The 17,435-nt window shown below is 38.5% G+C and overlaps 2 protein-coding genes across 2 annotated transcripts in view; one reads left to right on the forward strand and one right to left on the reverse strand.

Moving 5' to 3' along the window:
• The window catches only part of klhl26 (kelch-like family member 26), a 150,479-nt gene that overhangs the window by 24,339 nt on the left and 108,705 nt on the right, over positions 1-17,435 (reverse strand). The window lies entirely within an intron of this gene.
• LOC133616513 (homer protein homolog 3-like) overlaps positions 11,654-17,435 on the forward strand; it is a 121,442-nt gene continuing 115,660 nt past the window's right edge. The window contains exon 1 of the mRNA XM_072914651.1: positions 11,654-12,069. The gene's annotated coding sequence lies outside the window, so the exon portion shown is untranslated. The remainder of the gene's footprint in view (positions 12,070-17,435) is intronic.

A 17,435-nucleotide genomic window follows, 5' to 3' on the forward strand; every position in this document is an offset into this window, starting at 1 on the left:
CTTGTCTTGTCTCATAGTAACAGTGGTACTATTGTATTGTTAGTGTACAGGAGCTTTTCTTGTTTTTGTTTGTATAGTATTGTTCTTGTATTATATTGTTTGTTAAATGTGGAATGAGTGAGAGGGGTTGGGATATTATAAGTATCTGCTTCATCCAACCCCTTTTCAAGCCTTGCATAAATGTCCCTGCCAAAATGTTTTAAAAAAAAAAAGTGTGTTGTTGTACTGTGCAGGTTTGAAATAAATAATTCAATCAATCAAATACTAGGTCAACTAATGTATAGCATGGTTTGTTACGAAGCATGCTCTATATTAGCATTATTCATTGTATTATTGTTGATCATTTCCAAGAAAAGGAAATTGACTTTTGAAATTAATTTAATAATGGGTAAAAGCCTTCAGATAATTCTGAGTTTTATTTTTCTGTGAATCTAAAAAGAATATGGTTTCTCTTTAGCTACTTTCAGTTCAGTGTATGTATGCTTCATTGGGATTTTTGACAAATTATGGAAGAATTGGATCTCCCACTTTCATTTCCGGAGCAGCGGTCTCTAACGTTTTCCTAATGAGAGCAACTTTGCGAAAACAAAAACAGAGGGGAGCCACTTATGTTGTTCTTATCATAGGCACCATTCTGAGGTTTTCAACTGAAGTTGGTGGAATATTAAAAAAAAAAAAAGTACCGGTACTGATAAACTCATTTGAAAATATTTTTTTATGTGGCCCATACAGACACTACCTTTCATTGACACGGTCATCTGCAATTTGCATCATTTTGCTTCATTGACATTAAAATGCAGTCACACCTCAACTTAAGAGTGTTTTGAGATAAGAGCTGTGTCTCTGCTAAGTGTTTTGCTTTAACCTTTAAGCAAACATATGAGTTACAAGCATACCCACCATTAGTTGGCATAGCAAATGCCTCAGTGAACATATAAGATCCATCCAAAACATCTGGTTTTAGTCGCTAGCATTAGCTCGTAGCTAGAGGAAGACAAGGAAGAAAGTGAGTGTGAAGGACAGTGCTGAGAAGAAGTGGATGATATTCGTTGAATTAGAGAAATAAATCGTCAAAAACATGACCAAGCATGTCGGCAACTTGGCAAAGCAATTTGAGTGTTTCACTGCAAGTCTGCACCGTACTAAAACACAATGAGTTCATAACAAAGGCCAAGAAGGTTAAAACAACAGCTGAACGGTGGACATTTACCCATGAAAATATGGAAAAGCTGCTAATGGTATGACAGAGAAGCAGATTTAAGAAGGTACCTTAGAAGTACACTCTCCAAGGTAAATACTGTACATTGTCAGTGCAATATTTAATAAAACTACTGCAGTTGTTACAGTAGTATCAAATTATATTATAATATTTGTAATCTAAACTTTGTTTTAAAAAGGCATGTTACATATAGAAATTATGCAGGTTTTTTTTTTGGGGGGGGGGGGGGGGGTTGGATAATACATTGATTTCAAACGTTGATTTGAAGTGTTTTGAGTTGAGAGCTCTGTCACAGAACCAATTGACTACTGTACCAAAGTGCTTAACGTACGCAGATGGTAAATGGGTTATACTTGTAAAGCGCGTTTCTACCTTCAAGGTACTCAAAGCGCTTTGACACTATTTCCACATTCACCCATTCACACACACATTCACACACTGGTGCCGGGAGCTGCCACGCAAGGCCCTAACCACGACCCATCAGGAGCAAGGGTGAAGTGTGAAGTGAAGTGTCTTGTCATATATTGTATATATGATATAGACATAATACAATATAATAATAAAATATTATAATATACTGTACATATATTATGTAAATATTACGTACATATGTTATATTGCTATATTTAGTCTATTTATACCTGTATTGTCCTTTCCAGACTTACACTTTCCATCAATGTAACTGAGCTACTGTGTGGAACAATTTCCCTTGTGGATCATTAAAGTTTGTCTAAGTCTAAGTCAAGGACACAGCGGATGTGACGAGGTTGGTAGAAGGTGGGGATCGAACCAGGAACCCTCAGGTTGCTGGCACGGCCACTCTCTCAACTGCGCCACGCCGTCCCCCAGATAATCAATATCAATAAATGCTACACTATCTGAACATTTTAGCTTTGTGTTATAGGTAACAAAACACATCATGGGAAGTGCACGTGACAGAGGACGCCGCCGGCTTCCGCCCGGCGAGAGTCGTCGTGTTGGAGCTATCGGATATCAGCATGGAAGAGATCGATCTCGCTGCAGTTCTTCAGCTTGTTGCTCTGCAGAAAGAAGATGAGGCGCTCCATGGGAATGTGCAGAAAGTCGTCTTCCTCAGCTATTTGGAGAAAGTGGCAAAAAGTGAAGGCATCCACCGTTTTCTTTTATTCCATAAAATGAGTAAACATATAGACAGTTTTAAAACAAATGTTTTCTGTTACACCAATAATTGTAAACATAAGCTCGCTATTGATGTCCTTGTTGTATTTTTTGGTTTGAAAAATTTAACTGAGCAAGTTGCAAACAGCCCGTTAAACGTTTCCAAGTTCAAGGCGATACAGCCGCAGCAAAAGCAGCTCAAGCCCCTTTATTTTGTGGCGGGTTCCAAGTTAACCAACGGTAGTCACAGCTAAAGCTAGATAGTAGGTGGTGGTCAGAGGAGCAGTGTGAGCTACTCATGTCACGTTCAACCTTAGGCCAGCTAGAAGGTCTTACTGACAACAACTCGTGATCGGCGTGGCGAAGTTGGTAGAGTGGCCGTGCCAGCAATCGGAGTGTTGTTGGTAACTGGGGTTCAATCCCCACCTTCTACCATCCTAGTCACATCCGTTGTGTCCTTGGGCATGACACTTCACCTCTTGCTCCTGATGGCTGCTGGTTAGTGCCTTGCATGGCAGCTCCTGCCATGTGTGTGTGAATGGGTGAATGTGGTAATACTGTCAAGGCGCTTTGAGTACCTCGAAGATAGAAAAGCGCTATACAAGTATAACCCATTTATCATTTATTTATTTATCTGCTTGGCTATCGCAATTATCTATCAACTGTATGTCCCCGTTCAATGACAATTCAATGACGAAGGAGCATAATATGACACGAAGAGAATATGAATAATTTTAGATATTTAGGGAAAGTAAATAAAAAAATTTTTTTATCGTTAATTATGATGATGATTTCTGATTATGTTAGGCCAGCAGAGAAGGCCTGGCTGGCCGTGACGGCACACCACAGGTAAAATGTGTGTGTCCGTGCAGCGATCTAAAGACTTGTCTGTCTGCAACTTCACCTTTCCTTTCCCGAGACTCACCACGAGTCAGGGCCACACACCCACTCATGTTACTCTGTGTTGAAGCTTACATCAATTGACTTGGCTGTAAGTAAACGTTTGTTTTAGCAGTAACATAGTTGTCAAAAGTATATTTGTCTTCTTCAAATAAGTTATCAGCAACCTTAAGAAAGTCAGTGACTTCACTATAAAAGTGGGTGACATTGTTAGCACCAGGAAAGATGAGGTCACCTACCTAGGTTCTTTTCTAGAGGCTAATCTTTCCTGTGATAAAATGGCAACCAGGGTAATCAAAAAGGTCAACCAACGAACAAGATTTCTCTACAGCAGGGGTCACCAACCTTTTTGAAACCAAGAGCTACTTCTTGGGTAGTGATTAATGCGAAGGGCTACCAGTTTGATACACACTTAAATAAATTGACAGAAATAGCCAATTTGCTCAATTTACCTTTAACTCTATGTTATTATTAATAATTAATGATATTTATCTTTGTGGAAAAACTGATCATCTTAATGATTTCTCACAATAAATATTCAACCGAAAAAAAGAAGAGTAAAACTAGCTAATTCGAATCTTTTTGTAAAAATTAAAAAAAGAAATATGGAACATCATTAGTAATTTTTCCTGATTAAGATTAATTGATGACATGTTTTAAATAGGTTAAAATCCAATCTGCACTTTGTTAGAATATATAACAAATTGGACCAAGCTATATTTCTAACAAAGACAAATCATTATTTCTTCTAGATTTTCCAGAACAAAAATGTTAAAAGAAATTCAAAAGACTTTGAAACAAGATTTAAATTTGATTCTACAGATTTTCTATATTTGCCAGAATATTTTTTCTAAATTTTAATCATAATAAGTTTGAAGAAATATTTCACAAATATTCTTCGTCAAAAAAAACAGAAGCTAAAATTAAGAATTAAATAACAATTTATTTAGTATTCTTTACAATAATAATAAAAAAATAATACTTGAACATTGATTTAAATTGTCAGGAAAGAAGAGGGAGGAATTTAAAAGGTAAAAGGGTATATGTGTTTAAAAATCCTAAAATTATTTTTAAGGTTGTATTTTTTCTCTAAAATTGTCTTTCTGAAAGTTATAAGAAGCAAAGTAAAAAAATAAATGAATTTATTTAAACAAGTGAAGACCAAGTCTTTAAAATATTTTCTTGGATTTTCAAATTCTATTTGAGTTTTGTCTCTCTTAGAATTAAAAATGTCGAGGAAAGCGAGACCAGCTTGCTAGTAGATAAATAAAATTAAAAAAAAAATAGAGGCAGCTCACTGGTAAGTGCTGCTATTTGAGCTATTTTTAGAACAGGCCAGCGGGCGACTCATCTGGTCCTTACGGATGACCTGGTGCCCGCGGGCACCGCGTTGGTGACCCCTGCACTACAGAATCTCCTCTCTGGTCAACAAAAGCACCATGAAGATTCTAGCGGGAACTCTCGTTCAACCCTTTTTCGATTACGCTTGCACCTCCAAAACCCTCAAATCTAGACTCCAAACATTCCAGAACAACTTGCACTGAGCCTAGTCTATAAAATCTGCTACACCTCCCTGATACCGAAGTACATGTCAAACTACTTCCATAACGTAAATGACCGCCATAACCACAACACCAGGGAGAGCTCCACAAACCACGTTAAACCCAGATTCCGATCTAACAAAGGTCTTAACTCATTCTCCTTCTAAGCCACATCAATATGGAATGCACTCCCAACAGGTGTAAAAAAAAAGTGCATCTCCATGCTCCTTCAAAGCCGCTCTAAAAGAACACCTCCAGGCAACTTCAACCCTTGACTAACACCTTCCCCCCACCACATCCCACCTCCCCGGATTGTAAATAATCAAATGTAAATAATCAAATGTATATACTTGTTCTTATGCTTTCCAAGCTCACTATGTTCACTGCTCGCTGTACATGTCCTACCAAGTCAGACCTACACTGATTCAATGTCCATTTCTCAGATGATGTAATTGTTGATGACTGAAGTGCTGATATCAACCAAACCGAACCCCCCCCCGTCCAACCTCCCCTCCACATCCCACCCCCCGGATTGTAAATAATGTAAATAATTCAATGTATATACTCTGATGATTAACTTGTGTGATGACTGTATTATGATGATAGTATATATTTGTACCATGAATTGTCTTACGTGGACCCCGACTTAAACAAGTTGAAAAACTTATTCGGGTGTTACCATTTAGTGGTCAATTGTACGGAATATGTACTGTACTGTGCAAGCTACTAATAAAAGTTTCAATCAATCAATCAAAGCAATGTTATCAGAACTGTTTAATTATAGGCCTATCTCCAAGCAGCCTTTTTTATTGCATTGATCAATCATTATTTTTGCCCATAGTAACTAAGAGAAGTATTGGTATCAGTACTGGTATTGCAATCATGTTTCTGTATTTACTTGGTTTTGGATTGATACCAACATTTTCTGTATCGCCCACACCATTTTTTTTTTTTTAACCACCCTCCTATGTATTGACAGCATCTGGCCGCTATGAGGCGCAACAGTCATGAATGGCATTCACAGGCCAACAATTGTACTGACAGCAGTAACAAATTAAAAAAATATATCCTAATGAAATAAATAAAAATGAATGCATGCTACTGCTAGTACCTTTTGTTATCAAGCAATAGGTTTTATATTTAGTGACATTTATAGACAGGTTTTGTTACTAATCATGCTTCGTTATTAGCATTATTGATTATTTTACTTAATTATTTATCATATTATTATTTTTGATAATTTACACTAATGTATTTTTCTGAACTTCTGACCTACTGACAGTTTTAAATTCTTATGAGAAGATTAAATTAACTGGAAAAAAATTATAATATAAAAAAATAAATGCATGCTAAACATACAAAAAAGGTCATGGGTATTTAGGGACATTTATACGCATGTTTTGGTGCGAATCATGCTTCATGTTAGTATTACTGATTTTATTACTTAATTATTTATTATATTATTATTTTGATCACACTGACATTCACACAGTAGGGCCAATTTAGTGTTGCCAATCAGCCTATGTTCTTACTAATTAAGGTCATAGGTAAAATATTTAGAGACATTTATAGCATTTTTTTGTTACTAATAATGGTCCATATTAGCATTATTAATTGTATTATTTATAATATTATTATTTTGGTGATTTCCACTTATGTATTTTTTCTTAAACATCTAACCTACTGAGTTAAGTTTAAAAATGTTATGAGAGAAGACATTGACCATTAAATTAAACAAATACAATTCATTTAACAAATATGTGGCCTTATTATTTTACTACTAATAAAGAGTATAGGACAATTACCTGGTGCTAATAATAGCATGTTTTGTTACTAATCATGTTCCATATCAGCATTATTAATTGTATTATTTTTTATATTTATTTTGATCATGTCCAAGAATTAAAATGTAATTAATAAGGAGTGAAAAGCCTTCAGATAATTGAGTTTTATATTTCTGTGAAAGAAACAATAATATGGTTTCACTTCAGCTACTTTCAATTCAGTCTATTTATGCTTCATTGTTATTTTTGACAAATTATGGTAGGATCTCCCACTTTCGAGTTCACAGTGAAGCAGCGGTCTCTAACGTTTTCCCAATGAGAGCAATTTTACTAAAACAAAAACAGAGGGGAGCCACTTGTGTCATATTATGGACGCGATTCTTTGGTTTTCAACTGAAATTGGCGGAACAAATGGAAAAAAACGACTGAAAAATCCTTTTGAAAATCCTTTTTTAAAGTGGCCCATATAAACACTGAAAAACAATATTTATCATTGACATGGTGATCTGCAATTTGCTTATTTGATAATACATATATAATTGATACAAAAATTCAGTGGTACCTCAACTTAAGAGTGTTTAAGATAAGTGATGTGTCTCTGCTAATTGTTGTGACTTACAAGCATGCCACAGAGAACCTCTAAAAGCTGGTCTCACTCGCGTTACCTTGTAGCCACGGACCATAGATAGGAAGTCAATGAGTGTGAAGGACAGTGCTGAGAAGAAGAAGTGGATTATGTTTAATGAATTAAAGAAATAAATCAACAAAATCATGACCAGGCATGTTGCCCACTTGGCGAAGCAATTTGAGTATTTCACTGCTGGTCTGCATTATACTGAAGCACAATGAGTTGATAACGCCAGCCAAAAATGTCAAAATATTATCTAAACATTGGAAATTCTTAATTAGAAAGTGATTTTTTTACTAGAAAAATGTGAATATTTTAAAGACAGGATATACATCAATTGGGTAAAATTTTGGGGGGGTAGTCGGTTGTACCCGAAGATATGGCCAACGGGGTAGCACCAAATTAAAGTTAAAAGTTAAAGTACCAATGATTGTCACACACACACACACACTAGGTGTGGCGAAATTATTCAAAATTCAGGGCCCCCATAAACAAGTCCACTGAAGGGCCCCACATCCCACCCTAAACCCAAACGTTGCCGTCCCACACGCACACTTGGTATGTTTACATGCACTGCCTAAAAAATTATTATTGCATAGATTTGGTTGAAACCAGCTTTTTATAATTAAGTTGTTGACTTTTTTTAAAATAGGGATTAACTGATTACCCCGTCTAAAAAAAATAATTTACAACAAAAGTGCCGATGAATTCCATATAAAGTGGCCAGAATATGATTTGAATCCAACAACCTGTCATTATTAACTTGAATAAGATTAAAAATCTGTTACATTTTCCTTTACTTCAGAGTGTAAAGTAGAGATTAGCTGATACACGTATGATTATCATAATATATCACTATTATTATGATATTATTATTATTGTTAGTGCATCTTCTGGGGGTTTAGTCTCCCACTGTCTTGAAAACCTAATGACACTTTTGTTTCTAACTTTAATCAAGGGTCTTTGAACGCGCCACAGGTATGTGCAATAAGATGTAAAAGTCAAGCTTCTGATTTTTCTTTATCACCTCATCTATGTTCCAAAATGCTGGGGCTGTGTGTGAATGCCTAAAGGGGCCTTATGCAAAACTACCTTTTTTCACCTTTTGGTACCAGTTTTTGTGTATTTCAGATCTGCATAATGGGTCTATTGCAGATATATTTATAAAATAATCTTACCTTCCTTCTCAGCAGGCACAAGACATTGATACAATGTTGATTATACATACATGTCCTTTAAAACTGACTTTAAAACAAAGTTGCAAAATAGTTGTATTTGTAAATCAAGACAACGTTGGTGTTTAACGTTGGATCCACGTTGTTGGTTGGGATATGGCCAAATTTCAATGGTCAAATCACCGTCAGAACCCAAAATTGATTAAATGTTGTCAAAAACATGTTGTTTCACGGTTAGGTTAGAGTTGCTCAAAGTCAGGACCTAATTCAACAAGTTCACAATGTTGTTTTAACGTCTTGTGCCTGCTGGGTTCATACTTCCGCCAAACGAGCTGATTGGAATTGACCAAATGTGTCTTTTTTTAAAAATTTATACCACATATGGTATACATTTACCCAAACTGCCTTACGTCGGTCTGCCATTGTAGTCTGCGCTGTTGTCAATAAGTTCCTTCTTTTTCACTATCCTCTTGTTGTGGGGCAGACTGGTTCGTACATGCACATGCATCCTCCGCAGTTGCCATTTCTAATACAAAGTAGCGTAGAATTAGAACTTAATCTGTAAGTAGACTCCATGTGGAAGCGCGAAAAGTTACAACAAATATGGCAGGGAGAAGACGTTGTCGATGTGGAGGCACGTGAAGAAGACAGCCCACAAAGACATGTTATGTCGACCATAAAGAAGTGGTTTGAATGAAAAAAAAAATCAGGGTATGAGTCTGACGACGTTATGACATCTTTGTTAAGTTTCAGATCAGGGGTGTCCAAACTTTTTCCACCAAGGGCCATATAGCAAAAAGTCTAAGTATGCAGGGGCCTTGTTGATATTTTTTATTTTGAATTAAAAAATGGTTAAAAAAAAAACCAATTGTCATCTTTGTGTTATAGGTGACAAAGAGTACTATTATTAGTTATTTCAGGGGCCTCTAAAGTGCGACCAGGGGGCCATTCGCAGGCAACAGCTGGGGTTTTGTTGGTCCGCAACATTTTGTCTGAAAAAAAACTACAGTAAAAATGTAAGAAAAAAAAGAGCAAAAAGACATAATGTAATGAGAAAAATGTGATATTTTGGTACTATTAACTAATATTAGTACTATTTGTCACTTATAACTCAAAGCTGACACTAAATTGACATATAAAGTCTATTTTTAGTATTTAAAAAGTACTTGGACTTCTAAAATTTTGTATTAAATGTTCTGCTTTTTTCTCACAAAACTGTGTCTTTTTGCTTACATTTTGACTGTTGTTTTTCCCCGACAACATGTTGCAGAACCAATAAAAGTAGAGGTGCAGGACACAAATGGTCTCCCGAGCTTTACTTTGGACACCCTTTGTTAGATGTGTAACATTTGATTTGGTATGTAATTCTTATTAATGTATAGAAGTAATTTGTTAGGCAGGCATTTACAAACCCCGTTTCCATATGAGTTGGGAAATTGTGTTAGATGTAAATATAAATAGAATACAATGATTTGCAAATCATTTTCAACCCATATTCAGTTGAATGCACTACAAAGACAAGATATTTGATGTTCAAACTCATAAACTTTATTATTTTTTTGCAAATAATAATTAACTTAGAATTTCATGGCTGCAACACGTGCCAAAGTAATTGGGAAAGGGCATGTTACATGGCCTTTCCTTTTAACAACACTCAATAAACGTTTGGGAACTGAGGAGACACATTTGTTAAGCTTCTCAGGTGGAATTCTTTCCCATACTTGCTTGATGTACAGCTTACGTTGTTCAACAGTCCGGGGGTCTCCGTTGTGGTATTTTAGGCTTCATAATGCGCCACACATTTTCAATGGGAGACAGATCTGGACTACAGGCAGGCCAGTCTAGTACCTGCACTCTTTTACTATGAAGCCACATTGATGTAACACGTGGCTTGGCATTGTCTTGCTGAAATAAGCAGGGGCGTCCATGGTAACGTTGCTTGGATGGCAACATATGTTGCTCCAAAACCTGTATGTACCTTTCAGCATTAATGGCGCCTTCACAGATGTGTAAGTTACCCATGTCTTGGGCACTAATACACCCCCATACCATCACACATGCTGCCTTTTACACTTTGCGCCTATAACAATCCGGATGGTTCTTTTCCTCTTTGGTCCGGAGGACATGACGTCCACAGTTTCCAAAAACTATTTGAAATGTGGACTCGTCAGACCACAGAACACTTTTCCACTTTGTATCAGTCCATCTTAGATGAGCTCAGGCCCAGCGAAGCCGACAGCGTTTCTGGGTGTTGTTGATAAACGGTTTTCGCCTTGCAGAGGAGAGTTTTAACTTGCACTTACAGATGTAGCGACCAACTGTAGTTACTGACAGTGGGTTTCTGAAGTGTTCCTGAGCCCATGTGGTGATATTCTTTACACACGGATGTCGCTTGTTGATGCAGTACAGCCTGAGGGATCAAAGGTCACGGGCTTAGCTGCTTACGTGCAGTGATTTCTCCAGATTCTCTGAACCCTTTGATGATATTACGGACCGTAGATGGTGAAATCCCTCAATTCCTTGCAATAGCTGGTTGAGAAAGGTTTTTCTTAAACTGTTCAACAATTTGCTCACGCATTTGTTGACAAAGTGGTGACCCTCGCCCCATCCTTGTTTGTGAATGACTGAGCATTTCAGGGAATCTATTTTTATACCCAATCATGGCACCCACCTGTTCCCAATTTGCCTGCACACCTGTGGGATGTTCCAAATAAGTGTTTGATGAGCATTCCTCAACTTTATCAGTATTTATTGCCACCTTTCCCAACTTCTTTGTCACGTGTTGCTGGCATCAAATTCTAAAGTTAATGATTATTTGCAAAAAAAAAAAGTTTATCAGTTTGAACATCAAATATGTTGTCTTGTAGCATATTCAACTGAATATGGGTTGAAAATGATTTGCAAATCATTGTATTCCGTTTATATTTACATCTAACACAATTTCCCAACTCATATGGAAACGGGGTTTGTATTTACACAAAGGGTTACAGGTGCCTAGGTTTGCCACTGTTCAGGTGGAACAAACCATTTTGCTACCTTTAAAGAGATGTTAAGACGTTCTTAATTTGATTCAAGCAACAGTAAGTAATTAACTTTCTATATATTAACTTAATATTATTATACATTGCATGTTCGAAATAAACTGAAACTGCACTGAACTGAACTTCGACGCCGCTGACTATCATTGGGGGCGGGGTGCTTGCTCGCACTTCCCATCAATGTCCAGCAGATGACGCCGTTACTGCCACAGTGCCACCAATGGGCTTGAATGGGATCCCAGTGTGACTTGGCACTCAAGCGGGAGAGGAGCCGAGCTCAAGTACAGAAGAAGGCAAGGCAAAAAAAACCACTCTTTTTTTACTGGCTTCCATCGGCATTTTTCACTCTTTGCGCTCAACTGGAACTGTCAAACAGATTCTCGGCGGGACATTACTTGGCAGAGTCCGAGTCGCGGTGTTGTTGGCCGACGAAAGCCGCGGACAAACAAAGGGAGGCAGGCTGGACTACAACAACTGATTTGACAAGAAAGCGCCACTGTTGGAAGAAAGACGGAGAGTCGGAAGTGATTTGTTTGTCCACGGTGGGGAAAAATGTGCTTCGAAGCGTTTTGAAGGACAAACAGTAACAGTTCGAGAGAGGAGGAGTTTCTTTTTGGTGAAAAGACTTTCAGCTTTCGGAGTATGGGGTAAGTTTGACGTCTCGGCGTCCCTGCTGCTACTGTCCACTGGCAATGGGGGACATGTTTAAAGTCAACTATTACATCCAGTAAAAAACATTCAACTTACTCGTCATTCTTAAAGGTTAGCCCTTGTTGTGTTTGAAAACCTGTTTCATGCACCTTGATATTTTGACCACTTAATGATGGATAACTAGATAGCTACCATATATTAGAACGATTAACATAAATATTGGTATTATTAACAATGTGGGGTTTGCACGGTGGACGACAAGGGGGGAAATGTGCAGTAACATCAATAAAAGAACGAAATGATCCCAAAACAATAAAGAACACCTAAAATAAATGCAGCGGGGAATACATTTGAAATTGTAAAATCACAAACGCTGCAGGGTTTAAACATGCAAAAGAGAAATGCTGCAAATGCCTGAACACACACAAACCAAACTATCAACAAAATGCTGCATGAGAGAAATAATTAAAGTTTACAGAACAAGTTAGTTGGCCAGGTAGGCCAGACTTGGCATGTTGAGCTCCATTACCTGTTTTCACTAGGGTTCAATCAGGGACTTAGGCCCTGTTTACACTAAGGTTATCCAGGGTAAATCTCATCCATCCATTTTCTACCGCTTGTCCCTTTCGGGGTTGGCGGGGGGCGCTGTAGCCTATCTCAGCTGCATTCGGGCGGAAGGCTGGGTACACCCTAGACAAGTCACCACCTCATCACAGGGCCAACACAGACAGACAGCATTCACACTCACATTCACACTCTAGGGCCAGTTTAGTGTTGTCAATCAACCTATCCCCAGGTGCATGTCTTTGGAGGTGGGAGGAAGCCGGAGTACCCGGAGGGAACCCACGCAGTCACAGGGGGAACATGCAAACTCCACACAGAAAGATCCCGAGCCCGGGATTGAACTCAGGACCTTCGTGTTGTGAGGCACATGCACTAACCCCTGTGTCATCGTGCTGCCCTACCTAACCTTATCCATGTCCACACACAACAATGCCACCGTTTAAGACCCCCTCTCCCCCTCCGTCCACCGGCGCAACGCGACCTAATACGCATGTGCGGAAAATGGGCACGTCATAGTCACCTCCAGTGTTGCTTTGTGTGCAAGTTCTTAAATGTAACTTATCTGAACAATATCCAGTGTCGTGTTATTTGAATTACCGTATTTTCCGCACTATAAGGCGCACCGGATTATTAGCCGCACCTTCTATGAATTACATATTTCATAATTTTGTCCACCAATAAGCCGCCCCGGACTATAAGCCGCGCCTACGCTGCGCTAAAGTGAATGTCAAAAAAACGCTGCGCTAAAGTGAATGTCAAAAAAACAGTCAGATAGTTCAGTCAAACTTTAATAATATATTGAAAACCAGCGTTCTAACAACTCTGTCCCAAAATGTACGCAAATGTGCAATCACAAACATAGTAAAATTCAAAATGGTGTAGAGCAATAAATAGCAACATAATGTTGCTCGAACGTTAATGTCACAACACACAAAATAAACATAGCGCTCACCTTCTGAAGTTATTCTTCATTCGTAAATCCTTCGAATTCTTCGTCTTCGGTGTCCGAATTGAAAAGTTGCGCAAGCGTGGGATCCAAAAATGGCCGGCTCCGCCTCGTCGAAGTCATCGGATTCAGTGTCGCTGTTGTTGTGCAGCAGTTCTGTGAATCCTGCCTTCCGGAAAGCTCGGACCACAGTTGTGACCGAAACTATCTGCCCAGGCATTTACGATCCACTGGCAGATGTTGGCGTATGTCGACCGGCGCTATCTGCCCGTCTTAGTGAAGGTGTGTTCGCCTTCGGAGCTGTGTGAAAAAAGCCACCCGGCCTCTTCGCGTAAACTTCCCTTAACCACTCGCTCATCTTTCTTCATCCATCCATCCCTTCGAGTTAGCTTTTATGATGACGCCGGCTGGAAAGGTCTCTTTTGGCAAGGTCTTCCTTTTGAATATCACCATGGGTGGAAGTTAGCATGGCAAGCTAGAACCACAGTGAAGGATGACTTCTCATTCCCTGTGGTGCGAATATTCACCGTACGTGCTCCCGTTCCACAGTGCAGTTCACAGGAATATCAGTTGCTGTGAAATACGGTAGTAATCCGTGTGCGGATGGAGAGATTGCGTCTTTTTATGAACCGGATCCTTGTCGCGTAGTAGGAGCCATTTTGTGGTCTTTACAGATGTAAACAGGAAATGAAACGTACGGTGATATCCGCGCGTTTTTTCTTCTTCTTCCGGGGGCGGGTGAAGCGCTTCCTGTTCTATGGGGGCGGGTGCTTTCCTTGGCGGTTGCTTGCGTAGAAGAAGAAGCGCTTCCTGTTCTACCGGGAAAAAAGATGGCGGCTGTTTACCGAAGTTGCGAGACCGAAACTTTATGAAAATGAATCGTAATAAAGCGCACCGGGTTATAAGGCGCACTGTCAGCTTTTGAGAAAAATTGTGGTTTTTAGGTGCGCCTTATAGTGCGGAAAATACGGTAACTGGAATTCAGTGTCCTGTGGGGCCCTATTGTACCGAATTTTTTGGAGTATAAGTCGCTCCGGAGTATAAGTTGCACCGGCCGAAAATGCATAAAAAGAAGGAAAAAAACATATATAAGTCGCATTTTGGGGGGAAATTTATTTGATAAAACCCAACACCAAGAATAGACATTTGAAAGGCAATTTAAAATAAATAAAGAATAGTGAACAACAGGCTGAATAAGTGTACGTTATATGACGCATAAATAACCAACTGAGAACGTGCCTGGTATGTTAACGTAACATATTATGGTTAGAGTCATTCAAATAACTATAACATATAGAACATGCTATACGTTTACCAAACAATCTGTCACTCCTAATCGCTAAGTCCGATGAAATCTTATACGTCTAGTCTCTTACGCGAATGAGCTAAATAATATTATTTGATATTTTACGGTAATGTGTTAATAATTTCACACATAAGTCGCTCCTGAGTTTAAGTCGCACCCCCCGGCCAAACTATGAAAAAAAACTGCGACTTATAGTCCGAAAAATACGGTAGTGAATCACACCTGAGCCATCATAAAGTAATCAAATCTTTAATAAACACGTGAAAGTACACGATGTGACAAAGAACATTTTACAACAATTAACCTCGGGATCTAGATATCTGGTCCGGACACTCCTCACTTTTTTGTCTTCACCTTCATTGTCCATTCGTTTTTGGTGACTTTATATACTCTGGACCGAGACGTTGAATCTGCGACATATATGGCGGACAATAACTGATACAGTCTGCTTTGCCTGTCCAAAAGCATTCGCCGTTTTCCGTAGTATTCCCTCTACGACCATGTAATACCAAAGCACACGCTAACTTTTTTTATCACAGCCACGGGAGCTCGCATTCTCGTTGTCTCTCCTTCGACAAATGGACAAAGTTTTTCGGAATCACAGCTGACCTGGACATTCAAAAGTTCTCTTGCCGTCTGAGAAGTGTTGTATCCCAAATAGCTGCAATCACTTTCTCTTAAGGTATTCATGTGTGATTTCCACAAGCGTCTGTACAGACGGAAGGAGAAACACGGGCATGCCTGGATGACTCGCCAATATATTTCCAGTGGTTAGCTCCGCGTTACGAAACCGCTTTATTATGAAGCTGGCTGTGGCGCGTTCTTTCTGACATCACTTCCTGTGTGGGGCGCAGTCTTTCTGGCGTCACTTCCTCTACGAACTCAGTTTGTAAACAATCAATTTGTCCATACAAAGCTAAGAGCCGGAGATTCAAGAAATACACGGCGCATTTACCTGTCTAAAATATTGTCTGAGGAGGGGGACCTTAAACGATAGTTTAGTGTGGCTGAAACGGGGCTTAGGCTAAATAATTATTTGTTTAAGGGGTTATCCGGCTTAGTGTAGACATAGCCTTAGGCAGTGTATTCCGATCATCCGTGAGTGGGATCGGCTAATACCGATCACATCTATTAACTGTACATTTTTCATAGATTTATGGTGAGTGCTATTGACAATTAAACGATATCAACACAGAATTTAAACTAGTTCCCTATTCTAGTACATACAATTGTTTGCGCAAAACAAACTCAATGGTGCACGATAACTCAAGTAAAAACTAAAAAATAAAAGTATCTCTCTAATCAGTCTTGTATTGATCATATACTGATACTACCCTTGTTGTATTAAAGGGCAACTGCACTTTTTTTTAATTTTGCCTTTTTTTCACAATCATGAGAGACAAGAACACACATCTTTTTTTGGTGGGGTGTGGATTTTAAAGATGATAAACGCTTGGAATATGCGGCAAATGGGAGTCACTGTTGTAGCCTTCAAAGCCCTCGAAAACAACTTCATAACCTCCATTAACATTTTATATACACACTGCAAGTACCGTATTTTTCGGAGTATAAGGCGCACCGGAGTATAAGCCGCACCTGCCGAAAATGCATAATAAAGAAGGAAAAAAACATATATAAGTTGCACTGGAGTATAAGTCGCATTTTTGGGAGAAATTTATTTGATAAAACCCAACACCAAAAATAGACATTTGAAAGGCAATTTAAAATAAATAAAGAATAGTGAACAACAGGCTGAATAAGTGTACGTTATATGAGGCATTAATAACCAACTGAGAACGTGCCTGGTATGTTAACGTAACATATTATGGTAAGAGTCATTCAAATAACTATAACATATAGAACATGCTATACGTTTACCAAACAATCTGTCACTCCTAATCGCTAAATCCCATGAAATCTTATACGTCTAGTCTCTTACGTGAATGAGCTAAATAATATTATTTGATATTTTACGATAATGTGTTAATAATTTCACACATAAGTCGCTTCTTAGTATAAGTCGCACCCCCGGCCAAACTATGAAAAAAAACTGCGACTTATAGTCCGAAAAATACAGTAAATATATAATGTAGTACCAGACACGTTCATAACAATATATGATGAATATTTACTCTATTTTGGTCATTTTAATCATTGGCGGGACTGATTTATTTTCAGCGCATTGATTTCCTTTTCCATATAGCAGCGCACTTCCGACTTCTGGCAACAACTGTGTGTTCTAATCATGGCCGATTCGGTAACAAACAATGAAGACGACTATTTTTGGACAAATGACAAACTATTCACAACCTTATCTTTTTGAAGCTGAATATACAAAGGATGAACTACTGCTTCTAGAAGCAAGCACAAGGGAAGAGTGAGATGTTGGAGCTGACAGAAGCCGAGAGAGTGACGTGAAATTGACTGCAACCTGCAAAATGTGGAATTTAAAGCCTTGCTATTTCGACATAAATGGAGTGCTACCCAAATAAACCAGAAAAAAACCTCGCTGGCCAGTTGGACCAAACATACAACTGTCCATCGAG

Source organism: Nerophis lumbriciformis, linkage group LG14 (assembly GCF_033978685.3).
Source record: "Nerophis lumbriciformis linkage group LG14, RoL_Nlum_v2.1, whole genome shotgun sequence".
In the NCBI taxonomy this organism is placed as follows: domain Eukaryota; kingdom Metazoa; phylum Chordata; class Actinopteri; order Syngnathiformes; family Syngnathidae; genus Nerophis; species Nerophis lumbriciformis.